Below are 22,782 nucleotides of genomic sequence, written 5' to 3' on the forward strand. Positions count from 1 at the left end.
TTTCTTTGTCTCCTCATTCTGGCAGCCTCCCTGTGTTTGTTTCTATGTACTAGGTAGAGCTGCTTTGACTCCCTGTCTTGGTAGCATGGCCTTGTAGTAGGAGTCCTGTAGGGTTCAGTGACACATCCCCTATATTCCTTTCCTTCCTTAGGTTGATTTTTGTCAATGTCCTTTTTTTTAGTATTATTAAATGTACAGAGTTTTGGGGGGGGAGTGCTTCACTTCAAACAGTGTATTTCAGAACCTAATGGGAATGACAAAAACAAATATTATAGCCACCCAGAGTTGAGTGTGGTCCCCAGGTGAGATACGTTGATTTGGGGCTCGGCTGATGTGGTCTGAGAGCTCAGATCATTTTAACTATGGGTCATTGGTAATTATCTCAACCACCTTCTCCTCCCTCCCACTTTGCATTTTCAAATTCCGATGCATATTTTGAAGCTCTGTCACATTCCTTTGTTTCTTATAATTCCCTGCATTAGCTGACTTTTCCAATTTATACCTTCTGAATTTCTTTCTGTAGTCTACATTTTTTTTTTACTAAAGCTTTATTTATTTGATGCTTTGGATTATAAATTCTTCCTGTCAGGGAGGGTCTATTTACAGTGTAGTGCATTTTACACTATGTGTCGGATAAAATGGTAGTTACCCAGGAAAGAGTATGGGGGCACCTTAGTCATATTTGTAAAGTTTTTTTTAAGAGAGCTGAAGGAGGCGAATATCAATACACATTTTTTGATGTCCCTCAGCTGTTGCGCATATTACTGTGTTTTCTTCTATTGTGGAGGAATTCGTCCCCTGCATATCCTCCAAAGTTTGCCTTTACCATTCGCTTCACCTTACTCATTTTCTATTTTTTAAACCCCCAATTATAAAAGTAATACTTGCTTAATATGGAACGCAGAAAGGCAATAAAGTCATGCATAATCTCACCAGGGTGAAAACATTTTATGCCTTCTTTTGCTTATGACAATTTACCTCTGAATCTTACGCAGCATTTAAAAAAATGCCCAGGAGACTTCTCAAAATCCAAGCGATGTTAAAGATTAGCTGTTATTCATCAAGTTCATGGGCAAAAAAAAGAATCGCAATAGAGTAAGGAAGCTCGCATCTGACAAAGGAACCTGGGTATCCGGGGATCCTCTGCAGGTAGGCTGCTGGTCCAGTAACCACAGCCTGTTCTGCAGCCACCTGGGAATTAAGCCAGTGGAGGCGGGGCTTCAGATGATTGAAATTAGGGGAGAGGAGCTACAGACACATCACCAATCAGGGGTCTAGTCTGTTTTCTCCAAGTGACCAATCAGAGAGCTCTTCTGGCGAGCTGTCTTCAAGTTTGCGACACCTACCCCTATTGCAGCCTATCAGCAGGCGCCTCATACAAAGAGTTCGCGGCGCTCACGCCCCATGGGAGGTGCAGCCTGGCCTCCGCCCCGCCCCCTCCGCTATGGCTCCGCCTCGCCGAGGGAGGGGGCTGATTCGGTTACTCTCTGGGAGGGAGGTGTGGGTCTGGTTCCCGCGGGGCTCGTGCGTTCTTCGCCGCGGGCTTCCGATTGTCTTTTGCAGCGGACGCTATTGTCGTCTGTCTCTTTGCCTCCGAGCCCCGGGCTGCAGGGGCCAGAGTGAGCACGCCTTCCGCAGACCCGGCTGACCGGAGCAGGTAATGGGGCGCTGGGGCTGCAGTGCCGATTGGAGCACCCGGCGCAGAGCTGGCGGTGGGATCTGGTCCTCCAGCTGCTCTCGCCCGCAGCGTCCGGGACAAGTCACCCGGAGCCTCTCGTCCGCCCCCAGGAGTCTCCTTCCCTAAGCCCACGGTGGCGGCGGCACCTTGCGGAGAGGTGGGGGCGGGGCGAGGGGAACCAGAGGGCGTGGGGTCCCGGCAGCTGCGGGCGGGACGCCTTGGGGACCTCGCGGGACTCGGAGCGCGGCGGCTGGGCCCTACGGAGGGCGGGAGGACGTGCAGGTGGAGGGAAAACCACGGAGTTGAGTCAGAATCAGGCACCCGCGGGAAAAGGACCCACTGATAGTAGCGATAAGCTGAGTGGCTTTTTTTTTTTTAATTGTGAAAGGTGTTTGTATTGGGTAGTGTTAAATACACAATTTTTGGAGACAGGAGCTTTTCAGTGCGATTTACCCATTAACATTACTTATTATCTTTTAAATTAAAAGCAGTCTTTAACGTGAACTTGTCTGAGGGTTTTTTCTCAAGTGACAAGTAGACAGACCCAGCAGGCAGGGTGACTCACCTTTGTCTGCGCTGAAGTGGGGAGTGGCGCGATAGCAACGCGGGGGAGGAATGCTGATGAGGAATGCCTGTGCAGGTTTGAAAGGATTGTGGGGGTGGGACCTTGTTTCTGTTACTCTCGTGGGTGAAAGTAGAATTATCTTTTTTCTTCTAATTTTTTAAACGGCTTTCAAATTTGTTTTAAAAAATGCTGCTTTAGAAACAGTCTCAGGGTTTTAGGTTTTAGGGATGCACCTGCTACCCATGCAGTAAAACTTTGCAGACAAGTCCTAGGCAGTTAACTGTATGAGTTGATTTACTTATGAAGAAGCACTTTGAATTGCTCTTACTTTTTCTTTGACGTGTTTAATAACCTTTTTCATTCACCATTTGTTCACAAGGGGAATGGTGAAGGTCACCGAGTTTTAACAGTAATGTCACAGCGAGGACTCTTGGAGCAGTGTTCTCTGCTCCCAGGTGCACTCTCTTCTACAAACTAGTACTTCCATTTAGGTCTTTTAATTGAGAAGTTCCAGACATGGCGTCAATTTTAATATCCTCCTACCCTCTGGTGGGGTGGAGTGGGGTGGGGGGGAAGGTAGTGTTTATCATGCCCATTTTACACGGTACATAAACTGAGCGCCCTAGAGATAAAAAGGAGTTCTGCCCCAGGTTATCTGACTCCTACTCGATTTTGTACCTGTAATGGATTTAATACAGGACTCGGCAAGGTCCCCACCGCCAAGCAAGCTTCTGCACACTGATTTGATCACATGTACATGAGTCAGAGATGCGGATGGTTATTTCCTAGTAAAGAAATACTAAGGTGTTTCTTTTTCTTTTTTTCCTTCGAGGTTGCTAAGAGTTTGAATTGCACCAGAAGGGTAATTTTTCATACAAGGCAAAGCAACATAAAACTGAGTGGTACTATGTGAAAATATTTTAAATTTGGGGAGGTGTTCTGAATTAGAGGACCTTATTTTTGTTTGCATCAGTGGATTTCAGCAGTATTTTAAAATTTGCATTGAAATATATGCATAAAGCAAATAAAAAGGAAGCATAATGCATTTTGGTCACAAGTTACGACTTTGTTTTGGAAGATTTTTACAATAAATTTGGTGGGAAGGTTGACAATGTAAACATTTCTTCCTTAATTAGAAAATTTGAAGAAGGGAATGTAGGTGGTCATGGAGAGGATTAGAAGGGTATTTGAGAAGAACCTCTTGATGATGTCAAGGCTTGGGGAACTCTAGAGAATGGTTACGTTATGTTAAATTTATTAGTCATCAAGAACATGGAAATGTCTTATGAATTACTGAATAGAACTTTCTAATTGTGAAGTTATCCCTTGTTTTCATGGTAAATACATCTGTTGCATGTAACATGTATGTTTGATGTAACTTATCTGTGTAGCATATAAGGCATCCCTTACACAAGCCTTGTCATCTAGCTCTGCTTCCGTTTATGTTTTTGCATTAATGCCTTCACTTAATTTTTCTCTCCTGCCAAATTAAAATTTCTAGCACCCAAGGAAAAATTTCCACAAAGAAACCTTTATCATCTGTTAATTTGTACAGAAAATGAGTCCTTTCTTTGGATGGTCACAACTCTCTTGAAATGTGGGAAATTTTGAAAAGAGATTTAGGCTATTTATAAAGTAGTTGTTTGTGTTCCTAGGATCTTTGCCCTTTAAAAAAATAATTAATTACATCAACAACTTCCACTAGATGGCGCACCAGGTGCTTCCACTAGGTGCTGCTTATTGGAGATTTCAATAAGATTTATTTTTTTCTTATAGCATTTCACTGACAAAGGTACAAATGTACTACAAGTGTTTCTGTCATAATTGCAGTTTAGAGAGAACTGCAATCAGTGATTTAAGTCATTTTTATTAAATGAGATTATTTGGATGGAAGGAAATGACAGCTAATTTAAAGTGAAGGAAATTGTCAGTAATTTTAGAAATAATTTGTACTAAAAAGGCTCTTTGATTCTCCTTGAGATCAGGAACCCAGACCAGAGTGCAGATTTATTGGTCCTTACTGGGCATGTAAAAATTTTTTTTCTTGAATGCTCATTTATATCTTTCTAATCTTTTAGGAGAGCGTGGTTATGACCCTGCTTCACATATGCACGCTGCTGATGGTAGGAACTGCTCCTCAGGCTTGTGTGTTCCAAGGATAGCCTGGAGAAGGGAAACGAGAAAACATAGCTGTTACTTTGATAAAAAGCAGTGCTCGTTTTAGGTACAGAAATGGCGATGTTAGTGGAGAATAAGGACTAGTTAGGATGATCGTATTTTGTGAGATTGTGTTTTGCAGAAAGCACTGGACTTTTAAAAGAAGAGTGTACTTGGGAAGGTCTTTAGGTGGTTGGTGTATGTTTTAGTTCCACTGAACACTAAGTGGGGAGGAGAACTTTGGTAAATCCTTTCTTGGAACCAACTGTGGCCCTCAGGGAATTTGATGGTAACTGGGAAGGGGAAAATAAATAGGTGTCATTCCTTCTAGCAAGGTAGCTCTGGGTAGTGCTGCCAGCCTTTGAATGAGTGTGGACAGGAAAAGGTGGGTGGTTGTAAGTCGACAGATTAAAATCTTGCCTGAGCATGGGCTTCCCAGTGTTTCTGTAAAGCCCTGGAGAACCAAGCCAGTAAGCATTCTAACTCAGGTTTATAGCCATCCTGTGGTCCAGTCTGGGGCTAGTTACCTATTCTATCTTCAAATTTATTTTTAATGAAATACGTAGAATACCGAACTTTATAAAATGACCTCAGTATGTAAGTGAATAGCTTAAAAGAGTATTTTGGCACATGCTTATTCTGGTAGGTGTTTGAATATACTCATGTCTAATACTCTTCCACTCCCTAAAAAGGCTTTATTCAAAATAGGCAAACTTGAATATACATCGTCCTCTGTCGCTCCAGATTGAGAACTTGAGTTGAGGGAGGAAATAAGGCTCTTGGTCTAAACATTGCTTTGAAAAGAGGAGGTCAGGTGGGATGCTGTAAAGGGCGGGTCTAGGTAAGAGACAGGGACAACTTTTTGCTGTAGTGCATGTGGTAAAAGCACGTGGTTAGCTTTACTCATGATAAAGACATGCTTTTTGAAAGACAGTGCCTATATATGTTTACTGAAAGCAGTTTCAATCTTGAGAATATTTCTGAGTGTTATAATTTTTTTTTTGACATTTGGAAGTTTGTTGAAGTGATACTGTGAAAATTGAAGTTGAACCAGGGATAAAAGGGATTATGGAACTATGGGCCAAGATTATTAAGCTTCTGCTGCTGATATTCAAAATAGTATTTTCCTCTTCCTAATATGGCTCTGGTTTAACTTCTGGACATTCTGTTTGGATCACTGTGTTCTTTTCATATTTTGAATTTATCTCAGTTCCTGGTAAGATCCATCCGTGTAGACTTCTTTTTTGGGGTGGTCTAATCAGGGTATACAGTAGGTGTTTTGGCAAGTTTAGGAGGAGCTGCTCTAATGTCAGCAATGAAGAAATGAAGTAATACTATTTTGATGTGTTTAGAGACATTTTGAATAGGATCAAAATTTTACATTTTGGAATTTTCAAAATGGTAATTAATCATTTAATATGCATACAATTAAGTTGAATATGAAACCTTTAGACCAGTGGTTCTCAAACTTCAGCATACTACCCAGTCAGCTGGAGAGTGCTTTAGACGTTAGGCTGCTGATTCCGTAGATCTGGGGATGGGCCCTGAGATGTGCATTTTTAATAAATTCCATGGGAACAGTGATGCTGCTGGTCCAGGGCCACACTTTCAAAACCACTGAGAAGGTTCCAGGGGGAATATGAGTGCACTTAAGAATACAGGCTTTGAAGTTTGAAAGACTTAGATTTGACTTTCTGCTCTGCCACTTACTAAATCTTTGCCTTTAGGCAAGTTTCTTTTCTCTACTTTCTCATTTTTAAAGTGGAAATAAAATAGTATTATGTTGCTGTGAGTATTCAATGAACACAAACATGTGTAAAAGCTTGTAGAATAGTGCCTAGCAGGTTGCAAGCATGCAAAAAACGTTGACTTTTACTCATAAAAATCAATGAGTGCATGAAATAAATAGGATTGCGAATCTTACAAAGGGGAGGTGGCTTCTCAAGGACAAACTGTGATATTTATCTCCAGTTCCTCACTCTATGCTGTGGGAAAGTTACCCGACTACTCAATTTCTACTTAGCAAATGAAGCAGGAGTTTGTGGATCCTAGTAATTTTCCAGATACATTGTTTAGTATATTCACAAGAGTAGTACCCTAAAAGGTTGAATTCTTTGGTCAAAATATGTTGGATTCACGCAGTAATCATTGTAGTCCGCACTTGATACAACGGAAGTTGTAAATGTTGTTCCCGGGAGTTTAGTTACAGGAAATACCTGAAAGTCATCTTCAGAACACAGTCTTACCTGTGTTGTGGTAACTTTGTAATTATGACTGACCGCAGTTCTTGGAGATGCCCTTGCCCTGGTTGCTGAGTGCATGGCTAAGTTTCTGTCATCTGAGAGCTCACCTGTTTTGGCGATCCTCTAAAAGTTCTACCCCTCTTCCCACTACTCCCTGTAACAATCACTCATTTTATTTATATCTGTTGTAGCAGGTCAAACTCTTAACTTTATTTACTTTTTATTGTTTCCCTCACTAGAATATAAATTCTATTGGCAAGGACCTGATCTTGGCTACTGAGTAGCTGCTGTACTGGGACTTTCCAGTAATAAATACTGGGTCAGTGTTTAAGGTTGGGACCCCTTCAGCGCCTCCCAAATCAGGTGTTCAGACCTTAGTTAGTGATGAGTTTCTTAGGATGAGGGTCTCAAGTCTGGGCCATTCCTATTAAATGCTGTTCTCCCTTAATGTTAAAATGTAGCTCATGGTGTTTTTGCAGACTAGCTGTAAAGAGGACGAGCTTGACAGGAACTCAATGGCATATATATAGCAACAGCAGAGAAGGAATCAACCTGTAATTGACATGTAATATATATGTAAATAGTGTATATAAGCAATGACTGAGCTTGCCTTCTGAAAGAGCTTTGGATATGGAAACTGTCACCTGTACTTACTACAAGTAAAATAAAACTATCTTGTGACAGCCTCATCTTGTTAACTCCCCAAGTGGTGAGCCCCTTTACTTTGATAACAAGTTCATGGACCACTATCATTATTGGTGCATGGAAAGCCTGTCATTTTATTGTATTTTTGCCCTTCATCTCCTATCCCCATTCATGTTCCCCCCACAGGACCTTTTCAGGCGTATACATAATTTCATCAAGTGCTGCCAGATTATTGGGAATGGCTGTGCTAGTTTACATTCTCACCAGCTGTTATTCCCACATTCTTGCTGGCACTTGATATTTTCTGACCTTATCATTTCTTTCCATCTGATGCAACAGATGGAATGATGTTACTGTTCTTATTTGCAATTCTCCGAACTAATGCAGTTGAGTGTCCTATCATGTGCTTGTTAACTATGTGGGTTTCTCTCTTTGTGAATTGGCATTTATATGTTCTTCACATGTTTTAGATTTTCTTATCCCCTTCCCCCTCTCTACCTTTCTGCCCTAATTTACAGGAGGGTGTTTGGGGTTATTTTTTTCGTATATTCTACATGCTAATGCCATTGGATTTTGAATGGTGCAAATTTGGACTTCCAGCCAAGATGGATGTGTAGGTAGATACATTGTGCCTCCTTGCACAACCAAAAGAAGGACAAAAAAAATAACCAGAACTGCCAGAAAATTGAACTGTATGGAAGTCCGACAACCAAGGAGTTAAAGAAGAAACATTCATCCAGACTGGTAGGAGGGGCGGGGACAAGCAGTGGGGTAGAGAGGATGAGAGGCAAGGCGGCGGCTTGTGGACTGGACCATTCCATATTTGCGTGCGGATAAACCAGGAGGAACAACTAAGGAGTGAGATAGACCATACAACCCAGGGTTCCAGCATGGGGAAATAAAGCCTCAAAACCTCTGACTGAAAATATCTGTGGAGGTTGTGGCAGTGGGAGTAATTCCCAGCCTTACAGGAGAGTTCATTGGAGAGACCCACAGGGTCCTAGAATGTACATAAACCCACCTACCCGGGAATCAGCACCAGAAGGGCCCAATTTGTTTGTGGGAAGTGGAGGAAATGACTGAAAGCCACCCGAGAGCTGAGCAACCCGTCATTGTTTCCTCTTGGACCCCTCCACCACATACAGCACCACAAAGCAGCAAAGAGGGTTGCCCCGCCCTGGTGAACACCTAAGGCTCTGCCCCTCACTACGTAACAGGTGTGCCTAGACAAAAAAAAATGGCCCAAATGAAAGAACGGGTCAAAGATCCAGAAAAAAATACAACTAAGCGACGAAGAGATAGCCAACTTATCAGATGCACAGTTCAAAACACTGGTAATCAGGATGCTCACAGAAATGGTTGAGTATGATTGCAAAATATAGGGAAAAGTGAAGGCTATGAAAAGTGAAATAAAGAAAAATATATAGGGAACTAACAATGACAAGAAGGAAACTGGGACTCAAATCAACAGTTTGGACTAGAAGGAAGAAAGAAACATTCAACCAGAACAGAATGAAGAAACAAGAATTCAAAAAAAATGAGGACAGGCTTAGGAACCTCTGGGACAACTTTGAACATTCCAACATCTGAATTATAGGCATGCCAGAAGGAGAAGAGGAAGAGCAAGAAATTTAAAACTTACTCGAACAAAAAATGAAGGAGAACTTTCCCAATCTGACAAAGGAAATAGACTTCCAGGAAGCCCCAGAAGCTCAAAGAGAGCCAAAGAAGTTGGACCCAAGGAAGCACACGCCAAGGCACATCATAATTACATTACCCAAGATAAAGATGGGGGAGAATCTTAAAAGCAGCAAGAGAAAAAGGAGACAGTTGCCTATGAAGGAGTTCCCATTAGACTGTCAGCTGATTTCTCAAAAGAAATCATACAGGCAAGAAGGGGCTGGAAAGAAGTATTTGAAATTATGAAAGGCAAGGACCTACATCCAAGATTACTCTATCTAGCAAAGCTGTCATTTAGAATGGAAGGGCAGATAAAGTACTTCCCAGATAAGGTCAAGTTAAAGGAATTCATCATCACCAAGCCCTTATTAAAAGAAATATTAAAGGGATTTATCTGAGAAAAAGAAGATCAAAACTATGAACAGTAAAATGAGAAACTCACAACTGTCAACAGCTGAACCCAAACAAACAAATTAACAACAAAGAAAACCAGAATGGGAGAAGAATCACAGAAATAGAGATCACATGGAGGGTTATCAGCAGGGGGAGGGTGAGTGGGGGAAAAGGTACAGAGAATAAGTAGCATAAATGGTAGGTACAAAATAGACAGGAGGAGGTTAAGAATAATATAGGAAATGTTGAAGCCAAAGAATTTATATGTACGATCCATGGACATTAACTAAAAGGGGGAATGCTAGTTGGGGGGTGCAGGGTGGATAGGTATAAAGGGGACAAAAAATGGGACCATTGTAATAGCATAATCAATAAAATATATTTAAAAAATAAATGGTGCTCATCTCAGTTTTTTTCTACCTGTTTCTCAAGTTTTTTTCTTTGAAATTTTTTATGGAACAGAATCTTTAATTTTCTTATAGTTAGATCCATCCATATATATATATTTTTTTATCTTCCAGGTCTTGGTTAGGAAGTATTTCTTTGTTCTTAGTTAACAAAGATATGTTTCTACAATTTGTCTCTTCCTGTTGGATTCTGTAATGGTTTTTGTTTTAATTTTCATTTTTATTACTACAACTTATTTATAGATCTTGGTATCTTGAAGTGTAGCCGTTTTAAAACATATTTAGCTGGTGGTTTCCAATGCTGGCTTTACATTAGGATTAACTAGGTAGCTTTTTAAAATCATTTGCTCTGTGTACTGTGGATTAACTGAATAGTACTTCTAGGGAGTAGAGCCCAGCAACTGTATTTTAAAAAACCTCCTCTTGTAATACTTGTATCCACAGTTGAAATCATGTATCTAAGGTATTTGTTTTTCCAATAGAGTCTAACATTTTTCTCCATAGTCTTGTGCCTTGGATTAATTCCTAAGTATCTCAGTTTTTGTTTCTGTGTGAATGAAAATTTTTTTGTATTTCTCTGTCCTCCATGCCCCTCCGCCCTGCACCCCTAGTATAGGGGAGTCCTGTTGATACTGGGTTGGCCAAAATGTCTGTGTGGTTTTTTCCATAAAATAAAAGACACAATTTCATTTTCAGTAATAACTTTATTGATTTGGATATTTTGAGTATGCCAACCCAATATATATAGCTATAAATTAGCTAAGTTTTTTATATTACACTTTTTTGGTCTTGCTGAAGTCATTCTATTTTAATAGCTAGTTTTTCTTTTGGATGTTTTATGAAGATGATTATTTCATTTTAAATAACGATTTTATCTTTTCTTCCAATTATTAGGTTGGCCAAAAAAATCATTTAGTTTTTTCTGTATGATGGCTGTAGTAGTGCTTAGTTGTCTTTAACTTCATTTGAAACAATTTTTTTAGATTGTATTGTGACAGATATCATGTCAGTGTTCATTTAAAAAAAAAACAAAATTGTGAATTTTTGTGCAGCCATGTTAATATTGAAGATGGAAGAAGGTACGGGACATTTTTGGTGTATGATGCTTCATTATTTCAAGAAAGGCAAAAATGCAACTGAAACACACACACAAAAAGATTTGTGCATTGTATGGAGAAGGTGCTGTTACTGATGGAACATGTCAAAAGTGGCTTGCCAAGTTTCTTGATGTTTTGACTGTTGATGTTTTGGCCAAATAATTCTTTGCTGTGGGGCTGTCTTATGCATTGGGAGGTTTTTAGCAGCACCCCTGGCCGCTACCCATGAGATGCCAGTAGCGGAAGACAGGCTGACATACTCAAAATATGCAAATCAGTAATGTTATTGATGAAAATGAAAAATGTGTCTTTCATTTTATGGAAAAAACCACCCAGGCTTTTTGGCCAACCCAATGTCTTGTCTTTTGGATTTCCGTGCCTTATTTCATTTGTCCAGACTTGTGGTGATGTGTTCAAGAGTAGCAGGTGGTGGCCTCTTGATCCCTTTAGTACCTTAAAGGGAATTTATCTTCAGTTTTACTTTTAATTGGGAGATTTCATTTCTTTAAAATTGTATTTGATTTCAAATTGTATTTTTATTATTGTGACTTCATTGGTTTTGAATACTTGAGAAATAAGGCCAGATTTCCCAGTCTTGGTAAGGTAGCTGTCATAGGTGGTATATAGTTCTGCTTTTGTAAAGTGTTTTTTTTAAAGATGTTATTTATTTATTTTTTTAGAGATTGGACGGCAGGAGAAAGAGAGGGAGAGAAACATCAATGTGTTGTTGCCTGTCATGCAACCCCCTACTGGGGCCCAGGCCCTCAACCCAGGCATGTGCCCTAAACTGGGAATCCTACCGACGACCCTTTGATTTGCAGGCTGGCACTCAACCACTGAGCCACCATTAGCCAGGGCATAGTTCTTAATTCCACTCAGCCAGGGCATAGGTCTTAGTTCCATATAGTTACAGTTGTGTAGATTGAGGTTTTTAAATTAAAAATTTGAATTATATTTGCCAAGTTATGTGTAATGAATGACTCTGGTCAGTTGAAAGCCATCATATGTTTGGAAAAACCAAAATGGAAATAGTTATGCATCTTAAACTATGAATTTAAAAATGAAGTAAAGTACATCTACCTGAAAAAATGCATATTCTACATACATACACTAGGGTGTGCATATATGCTAATGCATGTATCTTAGGTGTGCAGCTCACTGACTTTTCACAAACCAAACACATTTGTGTAACCAGCACTCAGACGAAGGAACAACATTAGCAGGACCCCAGAAGGCACCCTCTTGTTCATTTCCATGGCCCTGAACTTGTAACAGCTGGAATAAAACTGATACTAGGTAGTGGTCTTGGTTTGTCACTCAGCCCCTGCTGGGCTCCCCTACTTTGGAGTTTTGATGGGAGGGGAAATCAGAGAAAAAGGCCGTTTCTGAAAGCTCGTTGAATGAGCCCAGCCTTGAGCTGGGCTCCAAACCTCAGAGTTGTGATTTTCCAACTTTCGTTTTCAGTACCACTTCACTCTCCTGAATGTTACTGAGGACTGGTGTTAACGTGGGTTCTCTCTAGCACTGTTTCCTGTATGAGAACTTCAACCAGGAAAGAGTAGAGTATGCATTAAAAAATAATAATCCCATTATGTGTTAACATAAATGTCACTTCTTTGTGAAAAAATAACTATTAAAATAAGTGAGAAGACTGCCATTGTTTTACAGTACATTTCTGCAACTCTTTTAAATGTCTGGCTTAATGGAAGACTGCTGGATTCTTACATCTGTTTCTGCATTCACTCTGTTGGGATTTATTATTTGACTGAAATACATGAAGGAAGTCCAGCTTTGCACAGACCTTCAGGTGGATAAGAGAAATATTTTATTGGTATTCTTTAGATAATTGTGAATATTCTCATTGGTATCACACCAGAACTCTGGCAGTGACAAGCCCCCTAAAGTTCAGTTGCAGAGTGGAATCTGAACCCGTATCGATGAACTTTTCTCTCTGTGTTACATCTAAATCCTCGGTCTGTCCTACACTTTGACTCTTCTCCCATACACACATAGGACTTGGAAAATAGTGGCTCACCAAATCGTGTAAATCTTTCAAAAGTTGGCCCATTTTGTGATACCATTTGGAAAAAGTCACCAGTGATCCTATCAGAAAAATCTGTAAGTATTGAGAATGCTGTCATGTTCCTGGTGGCAGATATAGTTTTTCCAAAAACCTAATTTTTGCTTGGAAGCTTAAATTTCATCACTGGCAACACCTGTGTCAGGTGTTTTCCTTAAAGCAACAGGATCGTTCTGTCCATTTTTGACAAAATGCCTACCAAACACCCGACTTTCAATATTCAGTTTGTCTTTCAGTTGTTATTTTGTATGAGCATGATGTTCTGTGGGTGGGGGGGATCTGCTAGTTCGGCTGCAGATCGAGCCATTGGCAGTGTGTTTGCCTTTACACAGCCGCCACACAGGTCAGTGTGTATTCCGAGTTCTTATGTGCACTTGCTGTTTCATCCCACAGTATATTACAGAGCAACGTGTGCAGGGGTCAAGATGACGTACACATGTTCATTTTCGCTCTTTCATCAAGGACGTTCTTATGTGAAACTGGCTTTTTCCCCAAAGCGCATGGCGGTGAGGACGACAGTGATGTAGTGTGCAGTCGGTGCTGCTGCCTTGTGTCACGCGAAGGTGCCACCGTTTTATGCACCTTCATTTGTGTATCAGTCCAGTGTCAGTGCAGTGAAAACCGCAGCAGCCTTTCAGCATGGTTATAAAACAGTGTTGATGCCCTGGTTATCCTGAAAGGTTCCTGAGCGGCCCCACGTTTCATGGGTCACTGAGAGCACAGCTGGCTTGTGGCATCTCTCGCCAGTGCGGCTGAGGCCAGCTCATACTGATCTGTCTCCTCTGAGGTCGCTGAACCAGATCCAGCTTCTCCGCTTACTTACTCTTGATGCTCTCTTCTTAGAAGTAGGGACTCGCTACTTCTTGGCTCAGCTCTGCTATGTATTTCCAGTGAAAGAAAGCTTAGTAATACTAGGAATGAAAATATTTCTGAGATCAGCAACTCCAAACCTGTGTAAATCTGGGAGTTTTGCTTTCCAGTCACAATAAATACATCCAGAAACATGCTAATACTTTATTGACTTTCCTTATCTTTTAGGATAAAGATAATCACAAAGAGAACTTATCTGTATATTTATTAAGAAATATTTGGCCCTGGCTGGTGTGGCTCAGTGAATTGAGTGCCAGCTTGTGAACCAAAGGGTCGCTGGTTGATTCCTGGTTGAGGCACATGCCTGGGTTGTGGACCAGGTCCCCAGTGGGGGGCACAAGAGAGGCAACCACACATTGATGTTTCTCTCCCTTTCTCTCTCCCCCCCTTCCCCAGTCTCTACAAATAAATAAATAAATCTTAAAAAAAATTGGTAGCATCATCATAAATAAGAAGAATTATATTTGGTGGTAACCTGTCATGCTTTTTATTTAATATATGGTTTAACTTGTTCTTCTGTTCATTTATTTGCTGTGAGTAGTAATCAGATCTCGATTTGATTATTTCAATTTTGTTTGTAAAATGGCTTCGTAGGTGCTGAAGTGGACCTCTGGCTGGGGTCATGCAGTGTTGATTGTCTCTGTGGTGTTCACAGCTGTTGATCCATTATCCATTGCCGAGATCCATTATTTTATTAGGGTTTACAAAATGGTGCCATTTAAATTATTTTTTTCATTAGAATATTTTTTATAAAGGAAAATGTTATTTGAGATAAAGTTAGTATAGAAAAGGCAGGTTAAATGTTTGATTTCTTAAAAAAATCGGTTTTCAACATTATGAGACTATAGGACAAGTCTGTCCAGGATGAATAAATTAAATTGTCTCTCCATGGTTTTCCTTTTTCCCTCCCTCCTTCCCTCCTTCTTCCCTCCCTCCCTCCCTCCATCTTCCCTCCCTCCCTCCCTCTTCATTCAAGTTTTATCAGACCCCTTTCAGCCTGGGGCTCTTCACAGTCCCCAAACTGCAGCCTGGTGGTGGCTCTGGAGGACTGCAGCACCCTTCTCCTGCCCACTCTCCAGCTCTGTCCAGTGGCTGGAGGGAAGGAGAGAGGGTGGGCAGGATGAAGGGCCTGGGGACAGGTCATCTGCCCTCCCCCTCCCCCTGGAGTGGGGCCCTCCCTTTCTCCATAGAGCTGGCCCAAAGGCTGATCACAAATCTAGGGCACTGGGGGCAGCCCATCACAGCCAGTCCTCAGCTAACTACGTGGCCGACGTGTGCCCATTGGCCAGTTCCCACCCACCTCTCCAGCTCCAAGGGTCATCAGTGGGGGCTGCCCTGGGCCCTTGAGCCTCCCCGTTCTTCAGCTGTGGATGCTCTTGGGCTGCCTTCCCTTTGCTCAAGTCCATGTCACTGCAAATGTCCTTCTCCATCTGGCCTTTCTTTGTGAAGCTGTGGATCATGCGAAGGATGAGACAAGATCAGAACACCTGCAGCAGCTACAGCATCACCAGAGGCAAGTTGAAGAAGTAATAGCCAAAGAAGGGGCTCGAATTGTGATAGACTTGTAGTATGTGGTAGAGGATCTGGTGGTCTTCTACAAGATGAGTGTAGAAGACCAAGGAGGAGGTGATGAAGAGAGTTGCCGCTTGCTGCTGGTACACATGGTTGAACGTCTTCCAGGCCTCCAGCAGATTGTCTGTGGAGACGTGTGGCAGCAACAGCACCAGAGGGCCAAAGCGCAGCGCGTATGCACTGTAGAGAAGGTGATGGCCACAAGGTGGTGCACTACCTGGTCCTTGAAATCTTAGTGCCTGATGTCCAAGGGCAATGTGATCAATATAGTGTAGAAACTCAGCTGGAAGAGTTTTGGCTAAATGGGCTGGTTCGGACAATTGTCCCAACACAATGCCAGCCTCCACAGCCACCACTCGTGGTAGAGGACTGAGATGCCACCAAAGAAGGAGCACAGATGTAATGGGGTGTTAAGGTGAAAAGTCTCCAAAACCTCTGCAGCTATGGTTTGTGGGATGGGGGAAGCAGAGACCAGAGATTGAGAGGCACTTTGCATATCTATGGCAACTTGGCTAGTTTAATAGTTATGTTAATTGCTGTGCTGCAGGCTTGGGGCCAGGGAGATGGGCTTGACTTTGATTCAGTGATGTAGTGGCAGGGGCGCTTGCAGCACCTGCTTGAGAAGCACGGAGGCGGTTCCCCTCATGGAGGCCTGCCTGCCCTGATGAAGGATGGCAGGTGAGAGAATGTAAACTGTACAGAGGACTGGCAGAATGTAGCCCATTGTGGGAGTTGGAAATGGGGTCATGCAGGAAGCTCCAGGTCAGGATTAAATGAGGCGTGACAGCCCTGAGGGGGCATTTTTGCTATGTGGTTTGAAAGGAAGTAGGCAGACCCCTACTGGCTGGCCATGAGGCTGGTGTGGAAGGAGGTGCCACGAGGTTTTGGATTAAGAGCTGGAGAACACCACAGCATGGCTGATGGAATTGCGGGGGACCTGTCCAGCCAAGCATAGGTAATGGGAGATGCCTGAATGCTGAACCTGGAATGCTGAGCCTTGGGTTTCTGTTTTTCTAAAAGATGGTATCTCTGACTGGCATATTCCGAAACTGGCCTGATTTGGCAAAGGGAGGCAGGACCATGTGTTTGTGGGTGTTTTAAAGGGAGTGGGGCTTAATGGCAGAACTCTGCCATTATTCTAAATACATATAACTTTCAAATAAACAATTCCTTTCCTTTTCTCCAAACTCTGGCATTGGGGATCATGCCTCTTGTCGGTGGGCAGTCAGACCCCACAGCTGTTCCAGACTGCATAGGCTGGGGTTCTGTAACACATGGAGAAGACAAACCCATGGCTGGCCTCATAGAACTTCTTGGTCAGGCAGGGCAGGTCCTGGTTCTGGCATCTCTGGAACCAGTGTTGTGTCTGCTGCAGGGTGAGGCCTCACTGGGCAGCCAGGACAGCAATCTGAGGCTCCTTGTATCTCCATCGATCCATGAGGAAGTGTTTCTTCTGTGTGGACATGGGTTTCACCAGGCTGCTGATCTAATCCCACATACCCAGCCACCAGCTCAGGGGCAGGGCCACCAGCATGTCCTGGGGGTGGGTGTAGACCAGGCCATCTTGGTCCTCCAGTTCAGCCCATGAGTTTTTAGGCATTAGCCAGAACCTGTCCTTCCAAAACTGCTCATTCAAGGCTGGACCACATCCTGGAGGTGCTGGTGGCCGAGTGGACCCAGAGGTCACCAGAGGCTGTGTGTACCCATAAAATGCACCATGGGCGTGAAGTAGCCAGACTCTGCCTCCTTCCATCGTTTTCCTTTGAAACACCAAGCTAAAGTGCACTGGTTTTTAGAAGTAAATTAAGAGGACACTATTAATAGAAAAGTCCTTTTGTCATATTTTGGAAGTAGGTCAATTCACTTGAAATAAAAAAAAATTGTAGGCACATCTTAGTGCTATTAAAGAAATTGGAATTTAAAAAATTAAAACAGGATTTTTCTTGCCTCTAGAATGATACATTTATTGTGTATAATTATCCTTTTATGTAGTGTCCATTGTATTCTGAGAGCAGATAAGAGAACATATAAGGTATCCTTGCCTTCAAGGTGCTTGTAGTGTAACAAAATAGGTGCAAAGTTGACCTTTATTTTCTGTATTTGTTACTGGCATTCTGTGTGGTGAATGATAAAAATTAATATTTTTTGCAGTATTTCTCCCTCTTTAAAATTTATAATGTTGAGAAATTGCTGATAGAAAATAAAGCTTTCTTTGGAAAACAGGGAAGCAGTAGGTGAAACTGATTATGGGAGGGGCAAGTCAAGTGGAATTCGGGTATCTGTTGGAATTAGGGTGAGAGAGAAAGGGAAAGCAGTCTTTTAAACTGTACACTTTCACCCTAGTTTCCTGCTAGGCTGATTGACTTAAAATAGGACCTCTGCCTCAGGCCCCACCTGTTTTAAGCTGCTGCTCCTCCCTCCCTGAATTCCTTCTTATAATTTGAGTGATTGCTGAATACACAGTACTTAGTACTCAGACAATAAAAGCTATGTAAACATCTGTGTACATGCGATCATCAGCAGTAGGATTTGGTACTCTCCCTCGTGAGTATTTCAGAATTGTATTTCCCCATATTGATAGTTGTTAACGTTTTGTCGTATTTGTTTCAGACTTTTTTTTTAATTCATGAAAGAAACAAACCGTGGTATATAAAATTGAAGTATAGCCCTGGCTGGTGTAGCTCAGTGGATTGAGCACAGGCTTGTGAACCAAAAGGTCACTGGTTTGATTCCCAGTCAGGGCACATGCCTGGGTTGTGGGCCAGGTCCCCAGTAGGGCGTGAGAGAGAGGCAACCACACATTGATGTTTCTCTCCCTGTCTTTCTCCCTCCCTTCATCTCTCTCTAAAAGTAAATAAAAAAATATTTAAAAAAATTGAAGTATATCTTTTTCCCCTTCCCAATTCTATTTCCCTTTCTTCCCCACATGCAATTGCTATTATGAATTTGTGTGTATCCTTCACTCTTTTTCTAAATGTGCTTTTTTATATGGTATGTCTATAATTTTAAGGACATATACAGTGGTAAGTGATTATTAACATAAATGAGATGCTGCATTTTTCATTCTGTTAACCTTCTCAAATTGTCCATTTTGACAAGATCTAGCTGTGTCTCTCAGTAGGTAACAGGCTAAATGGCATTTTCAGTTGTGTTATGTGCTCTCTCTGCAGATGTCTTCTTTCTGTGCCTGGTTGCTAATGTAAATCCATCACTGGTCTTTTATCAGATGTGTCTTTTGAAAATATTTTCTCCCATTCTGTGACTTGTCTTCTCATTCTGTGGACATTTGACATTTTCTTCTGTAGAGCAGAAGTTTTCAATTTTAATGAAGTCCAGCTTATCAATTATTTCTTTGATGAATTGTGCCTTTGGTGTTGTATCTAAAAAGTCATCACTGTGTCCAAGATCACCTAGATTTTCTCGTATATTATCTTCTAGGGCAGGGGTGTCAAACTCATTTTCACGGGGGGCCACATCAGCCTCGTGGTTGCCTTCAAAGGGCCGAATGTAATTTGGGACTGTGTAAATATAACTACTCCTTAACAGGTAAGCGAGAGCTCAGCGCTGCTGCCGGGTAGAAACAAGGTGCTGGGCCAGATAAAACAAGGCGGAGGGCCCGATTCGGCCTGTGGGCCTTGTGTTTGCCACCTGTGTTGTAGGAGTTTTATAGTTCTGCATTTTACATTTAGGTCTGTGATCCATCTTGGGAAATATATGGATTAGTATAATTCTTTAAAACATTAAAACACATGAGTTGTAGTTCATGACAAGGTAAATCAATTCTGCCTTTAATTACTGTAAGTCTAGTTCTGCTGATCCTATCAGATATTAAGTTTATGATTGTACTAAAACACCCAAAAAGCAGATGGTTGGGGGCAGTCCTACAGAGAGACCCTTGGTGTCATTTAATGTCACTAGAGGAAAAGTAATATGAACTTATTTCAAGGATGTGGTCTTCACACAGCTCTCATAACCCATCGAAACAGCTGGCCCAGCAGTAATATCCGATAAAGCCCAAATCAGCAGGTTCCTCAAAGACGTTTTAGACTGGCCATCATTTGATGTTTTTACCATCTTTTACAATAAATACGTTACTTCTATTTCACCCAAAACATTTAAGAAAAACGGGGGAGGATATCCATATTAATCAGGGCCCTATGAACAGAATTGTGAAGTAGGCACCCATAACCCCCCCACCTCCATCCCTGGAAGGAAGATGTAGGGTGCTACTTTTAGTGTTTCTTTTCTTTTTCTTTTTTAAATTAAATGAACTGTTTTTAAATATCCCTTCATATCTCTGAACTGCTAGGCACCTGTGTATTGTGATTACAGCCATATAGAAGATTTTGGCTTTAGAAGAGAACTGACTTTTTGTTAAATGGAAGTGTGGTCACTGATTTGCTCAGCTGAGTTTCGCATTAACTTCATACTTAGGTGCAGTCTTCACACCCCTCAAGGACTGGTTTAGGTAACCCCCTTATTCTTCACTGGCCATCTCAGAGTCTGGTGGCATCTGCTAGCCTGGAGACATTGACCGGAGAAGCTGTAATGGGTCTAAGAGATCCCTGGATCCTGAAAACCTGAGCCCTGGAGGAGGCTGGCACTGGTTGTGGCTGTAGTGGTGTTACTTGGAGAGCCAACAGAACCAGGACTAGAGTCCACATTCCTTACCTCCAACTCAGGTCTCTTCCATTCTCGTATCCCATCCTTTTTGAATACTTCAATCTCGTGCATTCTAAATCAATCAAAATATGAAATACAATGATCTGATTTTATGTCATTTGAAGCACTACTTACTAATTTTATGTTTAAAATAGTCAAACATTGAAGACCAATTGCTCTGGATACTTAATGATTTTATGTTGGTGGTGATTTCGTTAAGAATGATGAGGGATTAACTTCTTTGCTCAATGATCATAGTTCTGTTGTATCATCTAAAGAGGATGGGAGACACATGGCTACCCAGGTTGAGCTCATGTAGGTTAGACTCCTATGAATGTCATTTAAGATAGAATGTAATGTGTTGAGCACTTACCATTGTCAGGCCCTGTTCTGGGCATTGAGGACATGGCATTGAACAGGCCCTGTGTATTTATTACCCGTTGTGGAGCTTACTTGTAAGAGAACAACCACTCCTAATTTGTTCTTTTTCATTCCTATTTCCAGAGCAGTGTTCTAACCCTAATAAGGCAGGGAAAATTCCTTTCCCTTTGTCAGATCTCTTAGATCACTTAGATGAACAAGGTCTTATACGAATAAGGTATTTATGTAACCACTGATTCCATGGACTCAGCGGTACAGAGGAAATTGTCTTGACCCAAACACAGTGTACGGGTGTGCTTTAAGCAGAACCAGAGCTTCAGAATAAAGGTGCTGAACCTCTCAGGATCTCATTTTCTCTATCTGTGAGTAAGGATTAATAATAGCTTGTGAATGACAAAGAAGGTTACTAAGGTAAAGTGACTGGCCTAGCATACAAAGGATGTTCAAGAAATGGTTGCTGCTTTTATTGTTGCTATCTTATTACGTAGTTGAGGAGATAAAGACCAGAGTATGCTTAGGTTTTCTTAGTCTTTTTTCCCCCCTATTGTACCACAATTTTTAGCCTTTTTTGTTTTCTTACTACACAAATTAAGTTGACAAGGATAATAACATGCTTCCAGGAATATACCTGGAACCACCTGAAATTCACTTCTCATGAGAGCAGATGGAAGGCAGAGGAATTGAGAGTGACATCATTGTTGAGAGGTTTGTGTCCAGTGGTTAAAATCCTGGGCTGAGTTAATGTTGGGAAAGCTACTTAACCCTCTGTGCCTAAATATTCTTACTTATAAAGCAGGGATGAAAATATTTTAAACCTGTTTGATATGGTTGTTATGAACAGTGAATGAGTTTTTATGGGTAAGGTACTTAGAACAGCTTTTGTTAGTAATATACTACTATTGATTTTTTATATGTTATTTGTTGAGAAACTCTGGACTTAATTCTGATTGGTAAAAAATAAATCACAAGCTTCAATAATTTATGACGTTAATCTCATCTTTTAAAAGCAATTTTTTAATTTTTCAGTTCCAGTTGACATACAATGTTATTTTAGATTCAGGTATACAAAATAGTGCTTAGACATTTGTATTACTTACAAAATGATCACCTCAATAAATCTATTACCCATCTGACACCATACATAGTTATCACAGTATTAATGACTATATTTCCTGTGCTGTACTGGACATCCCCATGACTATTTTGTAATACCAATCTGTAGTTCTTTTTTAAACGTTTTTATCTTATTTTTAGAGGGGGTAGGGAGGGAAAAAGAGAGGAAGAGAAGCAATGATGTGAGAGAAATATCAATTGGTTGCCTCTTGTACGCACCCCAGTCAGGACCGAAACTACATGTACCCTGAGAGGGAGTCGAACCAGTGACCTCTCACCTTGTGAGATGACACCCAACCAACTGAGCCATGCTAGTCAGAGCCAGAGTTGTACTTCTTAATCCCTTCCCCTTTTCTACCTGTTCCCCCAAACTCTTTCCATATGGCAACCATAAAAATGTTCTTGGTATTTATGAGCTTGTTTCTATTTTGTTCATTTGGTTCGTTTTTCAGTTTCCACATATAAGTGAGATCATATGGTACTTGTCTTTCTCTGACTTCTTTCACTTAGCATAATATACTCTAGGTCCATCCATATTCTGGTAGATTTCATTATTTTTTTTATGGCTAAGTAATGTTCCATTGTGTATATGTACTACTTCTTTATCCATTCATGTATTAATGGACACTTAGGTTGTTTCCACATCTTTGCAATTGTAAATAATGCTGCAGTGAACATAAGGACGCATATGTCTTTTTGAATTAGTGTTTTGGGTTTCTTCTGATGAGTATCCAGAAGTGGAGTTGCTGGGTCCTTTGTTGTCTCTTGATGTAGCCTTTGTTTTTAGGTCTCTTTTGTCTGGTATAAATATTGCTACCCCAGATTTTTTGATGCTGTTGTTGTTTCCATTTTCATATATCTTTTCCCATCCCTTTTCTTTCAGTCCGTATGTGTCTTTTGTTCTGAATGAGTCTCTTGTAGGCAGCATCTGTAAGGGGCTTATTTTCTTATCCATTCAGCCACCATGTCTTTTGGTTGAAGCATCTAATTCATTTACATTTAAAGTAATTGTTGATAGATATGTAGTTATTGCCATGTTGTTATTCATTTTTCTGATGTTTTTTCTTCTTAAAGAAGACAATTTAACATTTCTTGTAATACTGGTTTGGCAATGATGAACTCCTAGCTTTTTCTTCCCTGGGAAGCTCTTTATCTGTCCTTTGATTGTAAGTGATAGCTTTGCTGGGTACCATAGTTAGTATTGGTTGTAAGTCCTTGCTTTTCATCACTTTAGTATTT

General features: G+C 41.1%; 1 protein-coding gene and 1 pseudogene across 5 annotated transcripts in view; one reads left to right on the forward strand and one right to left on the reverse strand.

The window, feature by feature from the left end:
* The first annotated feature begins 1,476 nt into the window (after positions 1-1,476).
* Positions 1,477-22,782, forward strand: part of MPP7 (MAGUK p55 scaffold protein 7) — a 246,332-nt gene continuing 225,026 nt past the window's right edge. For all 5 annotated transcript variants that reach the window (XM_053922894.2, XM_024560596.4, XM_053922896.2 and 2 more), the window contains exon 1: positions 1,477-1,657. The gene's annotated coding sequence lies outside the window, so the exon portion shown is untranslated. The remainder of the gene's footprint in view (positions 1,658-22,782) is intronic.
* LOC112304932 (ceramide synthase 4-like) lies at positions 1,481-22,632 on the reverse strand (annotated as a pseudogene).

This window comes from Desmodus rotundus, chromosome 4, assembly GCF_022682495.2.
Source record: "Desmodus rotundus isolate HL8 chromosome 4, HLdesRot8A.1, whole genome shotgun sequence".
NCBI lineage: Eukaryota > Metazoa > Chordata > Mammalia > Chiroptera > Phyllostomidae > Desmodus > Desmodus rotundus.